This window comes from Triturus cristatus, chromosome 11 (assembly GCF_964204655.1).
Source record: "Triturus cristatus chromosome 11, aTriCri1.1, whole genome shotgun sequence".
Taxonomy (NCBI): domain Eukaryota; kingdom Metazoa; phylum Chordata; class Amphibia; order Caudata; family Salamandridae; genus Triturus; species Triturus cristatus.
In genome coordinates, this window is record NC_140594.1 from 490604659 (window position 1) to 490620147 (window position 15489).

Genomic DNA, 15489 nt, shown 5'->3' on the forward strand with positions numbered 1-15489 from the left:
ATGCATCTCTGTTGCTTCTTTCTGTACTTCTCTTGCTTCTTTCTGTACCTCTCTTGCTTCTTTTTGCATCCCCGTGCCTCTTTCTGCACCCCTCTTCCCTCTTTCTGCACTCCTCTTGCCTCTTTCTGCACTTCTGTTGCTTCTTTCTGCATGCCTTTAGCCTCTTTCTGCACCCTTCTTCCCTCTTTCTGTACCTCTCTTGCTTCTTTCTGCACCCCTGTTACCCTTTTCTGTACCTCTCTTGCCTGTTTGTGTAACTCTCTTGTCTCTTTCTGTACTCGTCTTCTCTCTTTCTGCACCTCTCTTGCCTCTTTCTGCACTTCTCTTGCTCCTTCTGCACCCTTCGCACCTCTTTCAGCACCTCTCTTGCTTATTTCTGAACTTCTCTTCCTTCTTTCTGCACCCTCCTGCCTCTTTCTGTACCTCTCTTGCCTCTTTGTGCACCTCTCCTACCCTTTTCTGCACCCTAGTTGCCTCTTTTTGCACCTCTGTTGGTTCTTTCTTCACTGCTCTTGCTTCTTTCTGAACGTTACTTGCCTCTTTCTGTACTTCTCTTGCTTCTTAGTATATACCTCTGTTGCTTCTTACAGCAATTCTCTTGCCTCTTTCTGCACCCCTCTTGCCTCGTTAAGCACCTGTTGCTTCTTTCTGCAATCCTCTTGCTTCTTTCTGCACCCCTCTTGCCTCTTTCTGCACCTGTCTTGCCTTTTTCTGCAGTTCTCTTGCCTCTTTCTGCATCTCTTTTGCTTCTTTCTGCACTTTTCTTGCCTTTTTCTGTACCCCTCTTTCCTTTTTCTGCACCTTTGTTGGTTCTTTCTGCACTGCTCTTGCTTCTTTTTGAACCTCTGTTGCAAATTTCTGCATCACTCTTGCCTCTTTCTGTACCCTTCTTCTCTTTTTCAGCACTTCTCTTGGCTCTTTCTGCACATTTCTTGGTTCTTTCTGCACTGCTCTTGCCTCTTTCTGTACCCCTCTTGCCTCTTTGAGCACCTCTTTTGCTTCTTTCTACACTTCTCTCTCTTCTTTCTGAACTCTCTTGCCTCTTTCTGCACCTCTGCTGCTTATTTCTTCACTTCAATTGCCTCTTTCTGAACCTCTCCTGCTTCTTTCGGCCCCCCTGTTGTCCCTTTCTGCACCACTGTTATCTCTTTCTGCACTTGCCTTTCCTCTTTCTGCACATCTCTTCCTTCTTTCTGTACTTCTCTTGCTTTTTTCAGCAGCTCGCTTGCTTCTTTCTGCACACTTCTTCCTTTTTTTGCACTTCTTCTCCTCTTTCTGTACCCCTCCTGCCTCTTTCTGCCCCTCTGTTGCTTCTTTCTGAACTTCAATTGCCTCTTTTTGCACGGCTCTGGCTTCTTTCTGCACCACAGTTGTCTCTTTCCGTATCACTGTTGTCGCTTTCTACACTTGTCTTTCCTCTTTCTGTACCTCTCTTCCTTCTTTCTGCGGCTCTCTTGCTTCTTTTTGCACCTCTCGTGCTTCTTTCTGCATCCTTCTTCCCTTTTTTCCATTCCTCTTCCCTCTTTCTGCTGTTCTCTTGCCATTTTCTGCACCTCTCTTTCCTCTTTCTGCACCTCACTTGCCTCTTTCTGCACTTCTCTTGCTTCTTTCCACATCTCTGTTGCTTCTTTCAGCACCCCTGTTCCCTCTTTCTGGACTTCTCTTCCTTCTTTCTGTACCCTTTGTGCCTCTTTCAGCACCTCTGTTGCTTCTTTCTGTACTTTTTATCTTTCTTTCTGTGTCCCCTCCTGCCTCTATCTGTACTTCTCTTGCCTCTTTGTGCACCTCTCCTACCTCTTTCTGCACCCCTCTTGCCTCTTTCTGCACCTCTGTTGGTTCATTCTGCACTGCTCCTGCTTCTTTCTGTACCCCACTTGCCTCTTTCTGCTCTTCTCTTGCTTCTTTCTACTCCTCTGTTGCTTCTTTCAGCAAATCTATTGCCTCTTTCTGCACTTCTCTTGCTTGTTTTTGCACCTCTCCTGCCTCTTTGTGCATCTCTCCTACCTCTTTCTGCACCCCTCTTGCCTCTTTTTACACCTCTGTTAGTTCTTTCTGCACTGCGCTTGCTTCTTTTTGCACCTCTTTTGCAAATTTCTGTGTCACTCCTTATTTCTTCACCTTTATTGATTATGTCTGCTCTTCTCTTGCTTCTTTATGCACTGCTCTTGCTTCTTGCTATACCTCTATTGCAAATTTCTGTATCCCTCGTACTTCTTTCTGCACCCCTGTTCCCTCTTTCTGCACCTCACTTGCCTCTTTCGGTACCTCCCTTGCTGCTTTCTGCACTTCTCTTGCCTCTTTCTGTACCTCTGACTTAGAGGTAGTCTTAATCCCCCTGTCCTATTATGTACTAGGGCCTTACAGGGGAGGTCATGCCAATCACAGGGGTACCCCACCCCATAGTGTACCCTAGTGTACGTAAGTGTTTTCACTGTATTCTAAGGGGCAGATTTACAAGCCCCTTGTGTCATCTGTACGACACCATTGCATCACTTCTGTGATGCAGCAGCGTCGTAAACCATGCCCCGGTAGGTGACAGATTTACATTGTGACGCATGTAGTGAGATGCATCATGTTGTAAAGCCCTGCCCTACATTATACCTGCGTCAGGTATAATATATGAAGGGTGGGCGTTCCGTCACAAGGAAGCCCCATAAAACTGATGCAGTGAAATCTACAAGATTTCACAGAGTCACTTTTAAGTTCATGCTGCGTCAAAACCTTACGCCTGCTTGTAGCAGGTGTAAGGAGTGACGCAGCATTGCAATTATAGGATGCCCCTGAGCAGTGCTGGACTTGTGTTGCACTTGTGACACGACTCCAGCACTGCATCCAAAATATGCTGACAGATGTGTCACGCCTACCTAAAAAAAATACACAATTACCATACTGAATTACCAATTTATTATTTCATTAATATTATTTAACAACCAATTATCAAATAATAATTAATTACAAATAAATTATTTCCCAAAATTAACACTATGAAATCTCAATTAAATAAATATTAATAAATAAACAATATTAATTAATTTATTATAATTAAATTACTTCCCACCCTATTCCCCTATAAACCCACAACCCGCTATGGAACTAAAAAAGCAAACATTATTGAAAATACATTTGATAAATACTAAAACTTTAACACATATTAAAAAACATAAGAAATACTTACAAAAAAAAACATACATCACATACATTTAAAATATAAACTTAAATACATAACTCTAATTTAAAAAATCTATATTTTAAACAACTATATTTTTGCAAATGATATATTATTGACTTCAATATTTTTGAAAACGATATTTCTTACCTTAAATTCGATATTCTTGATCACGTTATTCTTGCTGTTGATATTTCTTTGTCATGATATTTCCAACTCCATATTTATGTAAGTCGACATTTCCAACTCCATATTCTGTCTGAATACCGAGTTACCGATAGAAGGTTCAGCTGCAGGGAGCATCAGTTTTTTCGATGTATTACTGGGAAGAAACGGCATGCCAATGAATAGCTGAAATGATAGCAAGATAGTTCTGTGAGTCTGACACAGATTGTCTGGGGCGATTTTCTATTTTGCTGGTAGTGATGGGTTGTGGCGATCTCTTAGCAGCATAGTATAGGATTTTCTTATCAGTTGGGCGATAGTACAGGTACTGAACAGTCATCTAGTCAAATGCCAGAATATGAGTGGAGATGCTGAAAATCTTGCCATTGTACATAAGCTTCAATGAAAAGTTATCACAGGGTTCTCAGAAAGATATAGTTGTTGATAGAACTAGTTTCAAAATGAATATTTCCCGAAAGTTATCACCTGGGACGGAGCCAGACTTGAAACAATACCAACAATCAGTCGCAGCCTTTGCAGGTAAGCGCGGTGGGGAAGTCCACAGATGACAGCTTTATTTATTTATTTTATTTTCCCTATCCATCTTCTGTCGACTTCCCACTGCGCTTACCTGCACTGGCCACGACGGCCAACAATATCTCTGGAGTTTTGGATTCCCAGTGGGAAAAGGTGTCATTAAGATGGCTCATGCCCCAATCTTAGTTACTATGAGAAGGGAACGGGTACAGACACCAAGAGGGTAACCAGATTAGTCTTTGGGCATAGGATTTATTTCTAAATGTGAGCAAATAACACATGTATTAGTATTCTTACATAGAAATATATGTCCCACATCTTATGTAATTAAAAGGTTTCATATTGCAATAAGCTCACGAGACTACCTAGTTATAACACTAATAAATACTACACTTCACAACTCAATCAGAGCAAACATGCGATAAAATTCTACATTTGAGAACGTCATATATATAAGCACATGTATGCAAGTAAGCATGTATATATTCACTAAGGGCCTGTGAGTTTGTCAGTCTAGCAGTGGGCCACCACGCCTGCGCCTGCTGCAAGACCGCCAAAACCGTCTAGCTTGCAGGATTCCGACTGGAATCCAGATCGGAAGGTCCTATGACAGTGCCTATCTGAGGCACATGGGTGTGCCCTAGAGATTCACCCCCATGAGCGCAGAGGCCCGTTCCTGCAAAGAAGGAAATGCACAATGTTGTGCATTTTTTTCCATGCAGAAACAGGAGGTGCAAAAATCCTGAGGCACACAACATGTACCTCCATGTACAGAGGTAACAGGGGGCCCTGTTTGGGCCCTCTGAGTTTCCTCACCGCCACTACTTTCATAGTGGGCTCACCACCATAAATAGGAGGACACTGGGGACACTCAAAATATGCTTGGTGGTGCTACTCCACCACCACCAACATATTGCAGCCTCAGACCACTGCACCACCACCGAGAGATAAGGATCCCAGCAGTTGCAGCATTCAAGTGATGATCCAACTGCCGTATTCTTAATATGGTGGGTGGACCGTCACTGCGACTAGTGCAGTTCAATGGACCGCTGTAGTCGTAATTTACCCCTAAATATTATCAAATACCCAATCTCATACTTCATGTCACAGCTAAATGTGCGAACAAACTACAGCTATACATGTCAGCACATGCTGCTCTGTGCAAGGAGCAAGAGTTTTCTGTACATGAGACACAACTCTAAAATTCGTAGTAAACACTCCACATGTGAGAACACACCAACTTCCCAAATGTAATACACATCTCATTCCATAAAGATGACTTACACGTGGGTCAGCTTCTCATACTTTTATAAGGCCACTCGTCTTCTAACTTCATATTGGCAAACACCTCAAATATTCTCTATATCACACACATTATTAGCCTACACATGGTCACACACCTCGTTTATATATATGGGCATGCACCTCGTCGCAGCTTGTGTAGATGCACTCAACTCTGCATTGGTGTACATATCTCATTTGTAAAAAACGTCAACAGGACCTGAGGCGCCCACAATGTTTAGAATCAAATTGTCACAAGTAGCAAATCAGAATGTGGTGGATTTTTCAACATAATTTATTATTATTGTTAATACTCAAAAGGGAGCTCAAATTATGGCAAAGAAAAATTAAAGCCAACACGTTTTTGTGACTACAAGATACAATGTCTCTTCATCAGAGCTTATTTTACAGAATTTAAGATAAAATGACAGAAAAAGAATCACAAACATATTGAATAATGGAATGGAAATGGCAAATATGAGAGACAATATATAAACTGGGCAATGAAAGTATCAAGACATAACACAATTCAAATGATAAAAGAAGCATTTATATGCAATATCGGTTGTATGAATCAGAATGAAAACAACAACTGTACGCACAAAAACTTTGAGTGAGAAGGCAAGTTAAAATAAGGACACATATTATGACTAAAATTCTGTGCAGTAAACTATTTTTAATATAGATTCTAGGCCTATAGAGCTTTTGTCATCCAGATCACTCTCTCTGTTATAATCAATTATGAAATCAGAACATTTTTAGACTAGTATCTAGCAATATGATAATACAATATTCGTTCAAGACAACATAGAGGGCCTGATTACGAGTTTGGAGGTCCCACAGTGGAAGGTGCAAAGCACTGTCCACTGTGGGACTGCCACACCCATGGTGCAACCACCTGACATATTAGGAATCAAATCTTCATCTTGCAGGTAGGTGGTCCTGCAGCGGTCTGACAGCTGCGGTCTTTCAGTCTCATTAAAGAGCCTGGCATGCAGACTGCTGCTCTCGGAGCACCGACTGCACCTTCCTGCATGGTGTGGCAGGAACTGGGGGGGCAAATACAGGGGAAACTACATGTGCCCCCCACATGCACCTCCTGGGCCCACAGGTTGTAGGGCTCCCTTAGTCCCCTCACTGCCATCCTTTTCATGGCAAGCTCACTGCCATGAAATGGTGGTGGTAAGGCAACTCAAAATATGCTCAGCAGTTCCTCAGTGGCACCACCTCCATATTGCTGAATCAACCCGCACCGCATCCACAGCACAGGATCCTTGATCCCAGTGGTGCCAGCGGTCTCTTGGCAGTCCGACCGCCACAGTCAAAATACTGCGGGTGGTCCCCAGTGCAGCAGTAGTCAGAACGTCTCCACGGGTTCAGCTGTTCTATGGACCGCCGAACGTATAATCTAGCTCAGAGCCTATTTCTTGAGGGCATGATGAGAGGGTTGTTAACATTGTCAAATATGTGTGAATGTTGTAAGTTCAACATTTCATCAATGGGTCAATAAAAATATGAGTGTAAAGATACAGGAGGGCAGTTTTATCTAACGAAGAGGTGGGCCTTTGCTTAGCAGTGCTTCTGTTTTATGACTCTCCTTTGTGGAATCGCATCGTGACTTCATTTCCCTATGTGAAGCACTCCTTAATTCCTCCTTTGCCATTTTCGATTTTTGAATAATAATTCCCTTTCTGCTCACTCTTATGGTAAACTTCCCTTTTCCCTCACACTTTTTTTCAATCACTTTGTGTTTACAGTATGATATTCTGCAAGAGATGGGATGCATTTTAGCATATATTCACCTCTGAAATGCCCTTCTTATAAATTACAAAACATTCAGTGGATTTGCAAACAAGTACATGTGTGATGCAGGGCTCTCATAAAGATTTATGAAGCCCTGCAAAGCCACCTTGTATGGCTTTGAGTGGTCTCATAAATAATGAGTGAGGCGATGCAGCGCAAATCGTTGCGTCTCCTTACTCTGTGCCTGGGAGGCTTTCAATGGGTGTTGAGGTGGGATTTCCCACGCAACGCCCATGGAATTTGATGCTGCCCCAGATTTACAAAGTGATGTCAACCTGGGAAGGCAGAAAATGCGTAAGGTGAGGCGTAATGAGGAGAAATATGTTCATTTCTCCTTGTTTTTTCCTCTTTCCATGTGTGCTGCATTCTGCAGCCCACATACAAAGAGCAAAACACCTCGTAGGATAGTTTTTGTAGCGGAATGTGCACCTTCCTGCACAAAACATTCCTTCCTGCAACGGAGGCCCCCTTGCACCATAGTGGAAGAGTGGGTACGTTGGTGCAAGGCTGCCAAAATGGCGCAAGCGCAGGCAGAAAGGACAGGAATGCACTGTAATGCTTAAAAATACAGTGCATTCCTGCCCTTTCACTTTAGCATAGTGCAGAACAGCAAGGCACCAAAATACCAAAACTTAGGCCTTGAGTGTGTCAAACATGCAGGGTATTGTGAATCCATTGGATCTATGTGGTACTGTAAATTAGGATCCCTTATGTGAAAGAAACTTTTCAGCTGTGTGAAAATCTGTATAACGTGTCCCAGCACTTATTAAGTGACACCACCAGCCTACTGAAGCAGCCAAAATGCTTGGCATATATACCATCAGGAAATTGCGCCCAGAGAGATCAGACTAATGTTTGTAGTGTTGGCTTCATTCACTGGTATAATTATCCCACTTATTTAATTTTATGGTGAATCGTGGGAATAATTTAGTAACTTTGAAAAGTAACAATTAAATCATTCTTCTGAGTCAAAAGTACTGCAGCAATACTCCCTTTGTGTTAGAAAATTTGTGAAGCAACCATATTAGCAGAACCACTACCCAAATTTTAATGATCGATTTCCCAATCATATTTTACTAATTCATATAATCAGCGAGTAATGATATTTACATAAACTCTGACCTGTTAATCATGCTTGATTATTGGTTAGAATGCTGGAAGGCCTGATTCACTTAAACATTTTCAGCTGCAATTTACAGCTGTTTATGAGTGAAAATGTCTTGATGTACGCCTTTTAGGAATTGGTAGAAGGATTTTAAAAAAATGTGTAAATGTTATTACTACTATGTAATTCTCTATCACAAGTGTGTAGAATTACACAGTAGTAAACCTGACACAATGGGTGAAGATTGGGTGGAACCAACTGTAGTTTGCCCATTTTGTTAACACCTATAGACTTGTGAGTTTGCGGTCGTTCACAAATTCCAATACCACACAAATGGTCCGACCTGTACTCCAGGAAAAGATGTAGGTAACTCTCCTTACAGACTGTTAGTGGAAGTGGAAGTGGAAGTGGAATGGATCTCCTCCAAACTTTGTGGGGATATGGCGATGTGATTTTGGGGAACATTATTTCCCTATAGAGAAAAAAAAGAAAAGAAAAGAACATGGGCCTTTACAGATTGGGTTGAATTTCCCCAATGCTTAATTGTAATTACATATTGGGGAATTGGAGCTCGTGAAATATATCACATGACGTTCCCTGCAGTACTCCTGGAAAGCTGTGCCTTCTGCAGGTTCAATAGCATACAAGAGAAGCAGACTTGTGGACTTTTATGACAGTGGGTAATCTGTATCAGTAACAGCAATGTTCCAACAATGTATTACTTTCAACATTGTTTAAATAGCTGCAGGCATTTAGTGCAGCTCTTTGGACATATGGTCGCTGTGCCTGCCCTGATTTCCAATGGCCATATTTCAATTCATATTGGCTCAATACTCACTCATCTTTATTGTGCCTTGAGGGCCTCCTGTTTGTGACCACGGCTTCATCAGAATAAGTCATGAAATGTGGTGCTCTTTTCCTTGTCCGGATGACCCAGCAGTAGACAAGCTGTTAATGACTCTTCCTAGGGTACATCATTTTTGTATGGCGTAGGGTTGATTTAAGAATTTATTTCTTACGATCTTACAATAATTTTCAGCATGGGGCCGTGCTCTTGATATACACATTGTTGTATATAAAGAATGCTTTTCCTTCCTTCTTTCTCCACTCTTTTTTTTATTTGTTTATTGGCATTTTTAAACATGCTACATACAATGCACTTTGCTGAATATGTACCGACATTCAACAGTGTCCAATATTTACTGGTAGCTTAACATCAACAGAACAAACATTGGTCAGAGTGTCCTTCGCATAACTACTCAAGGGCATGCATACAGTTTTCCCGCCTGAGTGCAGGCCTGAGGAGTTATAGTACAGTCCAGAAGCTACATATATATATTATACACCATACCCCGCTAACCCCCATGTGGCTTGAAGTTAGGGAAGGGCATGATAAAGAGCTATTTGTGTGTATCTACACCTGCCAGGTTAGGCAAGTCAGCATCGCCGGTTTGGAGAGTGCGTAGCCACTCAATAAATGGACCCCAAATATCTTTAGGCCTGGAGGCTGTGGGCATTAATTCCCAGAATATTGAGAGTTGGTTTTGACAGAAGGTGACGTCTTGTTCCAGGCTTTAACTGATGAGGCATTTGGTTTTCCCCAGTGCATGGCTACCCTGCATTTTGCCAGTAACAATAGCATGGCATGGAGCTTGTAGTCACCCACCGGAGTCTCTTTCACCTGCCCTAATATCCCTACTAGTGGTGTGGAATCAGCTTTTATCCCCAAAATGTCTTGGATCTTACTGAAAATGGCTACCCAATATGTCATGATGGGGGGGGGGGGGCAGCTCCGGGCCAAATGTAGGAATGTTGCGGGTGTAGCGTTGCTTCTCCAGCACCTGGAATGAGGCCGGAGTCCCATGCGATGAAGTTGTGTAGGTGTTCTGAAGAAGTGATGTAGAAACTTAAAATGAATCAATCTTAGCTTGTAATTAGGGGACAGCATTTGCAATTGTTAAAGCCAATGTGAATGCTATTCCTCTAAAGGTGGTGCCTAGTTAAAAAAAATAAGAGGATCAACCTCCATCGAGGGGCTGGTGGTGGTGGAGGAGTACTAGGAGAGGGAGGGATTCGGAGGGGATCCCGCTAATGCAGAACCAGGATCCTCACACACACAGCAAGCTAGGTGTCATGCTTCATCATTTGGACCTGCTCCTCGTTGGGTCGGTGCTGCAATACCCAATGGGAACCCGTGAAGGGGCTCTTTGTCGGATATCTTTTGTTCCTTAGCCGTTTGATGAAGTGGGGGTGTCTGGCCGGTGAAAGTGTAGATACAGTGAAGTGCAGTGAAGTGCAGTGAGTGCGTGGAAAAAGGTTAGATATTCCAAATATTATTTTTATTCAGGTTTGTTATCCACCTCATTAAAAGCGTAAAGAATGGCAGCTTCCCTAACGTGAGGGTTCAGTTGAAGCTATGCTCATCTCGTGGGGTCAAGATGTTTCTTGCCTAATGGACCTAATATGTGTATATTGAATCTATCTACACTTAGTGGTGCGGCTAATAGCTAACTACCACAGAAAATCACTACATCAAGTTTCTCCAGTAGTGGTGTTTGATGACCTAAAGGAAACAATATGAAAGTATGCATAAGTTCTCCTGTAAATTGCTGTAAACATCTCTATTGTGGTCACATAATGTTCACATCCATCCTCCTAGTGTTCTCCTCACCATACGTAAAAGGAGAAAGTGTAATGGCGAACTAAGCACAAAAAAGCAGTACACAAAGTATACGTGAAATCGGGGCGTGACTTACAACCCCAGGTGCATGTTAAAAACATATAGTCAGACACTATCCAACTATATATATGAAGACTGGCTTATCCCTAGGAACAGGTGGTCACTGTGGGGAATAACCATTAAAAACAAACGCTAAAACCAACAGGCAAACAAGCATGGTGATGTGAGCAAGGCTGGTACTATCAGCGTGGTAAGGCAAATAAATGATGGATGAAAATGTGCCATCTGTCACAATGAAGCTCACCTCCCACTATCGGGCCTCAGTGTGGGCACGTGAAGCATACCTAGAAGAGGGAAGAAAACATGTTCACAACCAGACATGGTACAGAAAGATCCAGACAGATCCTTTAAAACAAATCCAGAATGAAATTAAAAATCTCCCTGATGAAGGACTACAGGCAGGCATTCTTGGCCCCAAAGAATACGAGTATCTTATATAAAGAAACACCCAAGGACACCTGATTTACTTTCTCCCGAAGGTTCACAAAAATGCAACTTCACCTCCGGGTCGTCCCATAGTGTCTGGGTGTGACTCGGTGCTGGAATCCGTCTCAAAGTACGTAGATGTATTTCTGAAAGAATTTCTGCCCAATGTTACATCTTACCTAAGGGATTCAACCGACTTTATTAACAAAGTCGAGGGTTTTGATTTTAACCCCGACCAACACAGATTAGTAAGTCTTGACGTTGTGTCCTTATATACGCAAATTCCTCAGGATGAGGAGTTGGATGTTCTAGAATCATACTTGGATAGTAGGGAGCGACCCCACCGCGTCCCCACCAAATTCATTTTGGACCTTGCCTCTCTTTCATTGAAAAGAAACTATTTCAAATTCGAATCTGAGTTCTTCATCCAAGTGAAAGGTACTGCCATGGGATGTCCTTATGCCCCTGAGATGGCGGTTCTGTACATGGCCTGGTACGAGGAACGATTCATCTATCACAATAACCCTTTCGACCACTGCTTGGCACAATGGTATCGATATATAGATGATGTTTGGTGCATCTGGACTGGGACAGAAGTTGAACTCAATAGATTCCATGAATGGTTGAATCAACGACACCCTGACATACAATTCAGCCTTGCTCACAGCACTACCAGCCTGACATTCCTAGATGTGGAAGTTAGACCAACTGAATCTGGCTTGATCACAACATTATCCACAAAGCCAACAGATAAGAATACGGCCCTCAATTTTAAAAGCTATCATCCAAAAAGCCTCAAGGATAACTTGCCATAAGGACAATACTTGCGTGTTCGCAGGAATTGCACACGCAAAGAAGATTACGAAATACATTCCAAAATATTGACTGCAAAATTGAAAGAAAAAGGCGATCTGTTGAAGCTATTAAAGCACTCATGCAAACGTGCGTGGTACACCCCACGTGAGGTCCTACTCACAAAACAGTCAAAAAAAACAATGACTCGCTTGGTATGCGTTTCTACGTTTGGCCCACTGACAAATTCATTCAAGAAGATTGTACGCCAAAATTGGCATCTGATAAAATATTCTAACAAAGATCTCCAGGTCCCACTGTTAGCATTAAAAAAGAATGCCAATATTGGTTAGCGATTAATCAGAGCATCGGATGACCCCCCAAAAAAATCAGAATCGCTGCGGTCCTTTTTGAATTTACCACCAATAATGGGCCACCACAAATGTGGCAATTGTCAAGCCGGTAGGACTACCATAGAAGGCACAGAATTCACCAACAAGAATGACAGGTGGAAACACAATGATTTCACCAATTGTAAGTCACGAAACGTGGTTTATGCCATTATTTGCCCGTGTTTACTTATTTACATAGGCAAAACTACACAAGAGATCAGATACCGCATTACTCAACACCGATCCAGAATTAAGAACAAGGTGGCCAATGCACCCCTGGTCGCTCATTTTGAAGCATTAAAGCACACAGAGTAGGACTTCAGATGGACGGTCCTTAGTGTAATTAAACCAAACCCAAGAGGTGGTGACAGAGAAAGGATAATACTTCAAAAAGAAGCTTATCTCATCATGCGTTTTAATACAGCACTTAGCGGACTGAATGAAATGTCTGAAGTCAACAGACTGCAAATTCCATTCATATGAAATAAATTGCCAAGTTCTAGATGCGTTTCAAGCACATAAGCGGTTCAGCGTAATACAGGGGCGTAACTCAGGCCCCCGCATCTCCACGGTGCGGGGGTCCCCCGACCTATGGGGGGGGGGCCCGTCGGCACAGTACTCTTGCCTGTGCGCTCCGGAATAAATCCGGAGCGGGGCCCTCCTTGTATATTGCAGGGGGGCCCCTTGAGCTTTCGTTACGCAACTGGCGTAATATACACAACTACACTGACCAGAAGCCTACACTCTACCCATGTGACTAGTTCGGGTGATGGCATTCTACTAATTATGTCTGGAAAACGTTCACTCCACGCTACTGAGAAGACACACGCACTCAACCAGAGAGGGAAAACACTGACAAGCTTTCAAATGAATTCAAGCAAGTTTCTAACTGAGCATGAAAACTTGCATTGTATACCCGAGCATAACATTGTTTCACGTTGTTTACACAAAGCTTTCGATCTTTTTTAAATTACAGAAGACGAAGCCACATAATGAAGAGACGTCTGCCTTCCCGCCGCGTTTGAGCACGAATCTTGGCTCACACGTTAAAGTAAGTCTCTTCTTTCCTTATTTCCATCTGTGTCCCTTTTGATTTATTCCGATACTGCGCAGGTTTTAAACAAGTTATTACATTGCGTTCCTCACATTTATGTATTGGCAGGTGAAGACACATCATGCGGAGTGAATTTTTTCGCTTCCATGTTTGAATTTGAATTTCAGAATTGTAGATTGCACATAACAGGGATTTACCGGCTTGTGGAAAAACAAAAGGAGAACTAAGGCAAGTGTACTCCGCATCTTAGAACTAGGCAATCCTCTTGTACATAGTTTCTTGGACCCTATTATGTAGGCTAAGCAGTGCATACTTTGGGGCAGATTTATGTTTCCTGGCGCATCCCTGCAAATCAGCAGGGATGCGCCAGGAAAGATGCGTCACGAAAGTTTACCCTTGCGCCACAATAGATGCGCCGCATTTACAATGCAGCGCATCGTGGCGCAAGGATAAACAGATGCGTGACGCATCTGATGGCGGAAGGTTGGCGCATTGCTGGAGTTGCTTCGCAATCACGACGCAGCTCCAGCAAGGCTCGGGGGTGCCCTATCGTCACAATGCTGCGTCAATCCTTACGCCTGCTTCAAGCAGGCGCAGGGTTTTGACGTAGCATGGCCGGAGAAGTGACTGAGTGAAATCTTGTAGATTTCACTCAGCCACTTTTCGGAGGCGTTCCTGCGCTGGAACGCCCCCCCACCTGTGCAGGTACGCCCCCATGTGGCGCAAGCTTTACAACGTGATGCATCTCCCTAGATACGTCACGTTGTAAATGGGGCACAACATGGCGCAGGGTTTACGCCGCCGCTGCGTAAAAGTGGCGCAAGTCCGATATCAATCTGCCCCAAAGTGTGCATATTCGTTAGAGTGCACCCAAACATTGTCATCTTTGTTACTTTTTCAGATTAAGACATTGAACATTGCTTTCCATTGGGTTATTAATTCCCAGAACCTTCCATTCCAAAAGGTATGATTGGACCCCAAAAAGGAACGATATGCAGCAGGTCTTAATATAAGTCTATAAATCGCACTCACAACTTCACAATATTTTATTATATTGTAGAGATCGACCAAGTCCTTGTCAGGAAAAGAACCCCAAAACGAATATAGGGTTCAGAAACGAGTCGACCACACACAGCTAGCCGCAACCACTACGACCCCACTGAATGATACAGTGTGCAAACAAGGCATTCAGGCTGTTGCATAATCATTGCCGACTAGCTAGTTTTAGCAGGCTGCATTAATAGAAATTTAAAAAAGTCTGCACCGCTATTGCTTCTTTTCTTATTTAAGGACTGGTCATTCATGTTGAATAAGTTGTCATGTATATGTTAAATGTCATTTTGTTTGGTATTTATGATTTAATGAAATGTTAAAGTACAATGTATGTCTTCCTCTTATGACATGAGTTAGTGTTTTGTATGTTTTTTTTCTAACTAATGTTGAAAGTAATAAGTGAAATAAATACACTAAACTTTCTTTATGAGTTAAAAGATTCTTCTAAATAGATTTAGAGAAATAATACGTCCACACGATTTCTTTTTTCTTACTTATACTAGTGGCCTAGTTTGGACGGAAATACAGGCCCAACCCCCCCCCAGTGTTTAAAAGGTATAGAGGGGCATACAATATTTCCAGGCTAGCTCTGTTCCACAGACCCACTGACCAAGTGGCACTCTATCATCCATATTGTCGGGGGCGACTATATGGATGATAGAGTGCCACTTGGAGGAGGGTCAGTGCTTCCCGGTCCGCTTCCAACACCACATGAGGCTGAAAAGGAGTTGGATGTAACCAGTAGTGGAGAAATTGGGCCTGCGTGCAGTAAGCGTACGGCGGGATATCCGGGGCACCTAGCCCGCCCTGTGCCAGGGGGATCGTCAGGAGTTACCAAGACACGCAGGCTTGTTTCCATGCCCACACCAGGGATAACATTTGAGAGTGCACTGTTTTAAAAAAGGCTTGAGTGAGTGGGAGAGGGAGATTTATGAACAAGTATAAGAATTTGGGTGATACAATCATTTTAGCTAC

General features: G+C 42.8%; 1 long non-coding RNA gene across 1 annotated transcript in view; it reads left to right on the plus strand.

Moving 5' to 3' along the window:
• Positions 1-13222: 13222 nt before the first annotated feature.
• The window catches only part of LOC146784460 (uncharacterized), a 94491-nt gene continuing 92224 nt past the window's right edge, over positions 13223-15489 (plus strand). The window contains exons 1-2 of the long non-coding RNA XR_014970388.1: positions 13223-13284; positions 13384-13458. This is a non-coding gene — a long non-coding RNA (uncharacterized LOC146784460). The remainder of the gene's footprint in view (positions 13285-13383; positions 13459-15489) is intronic.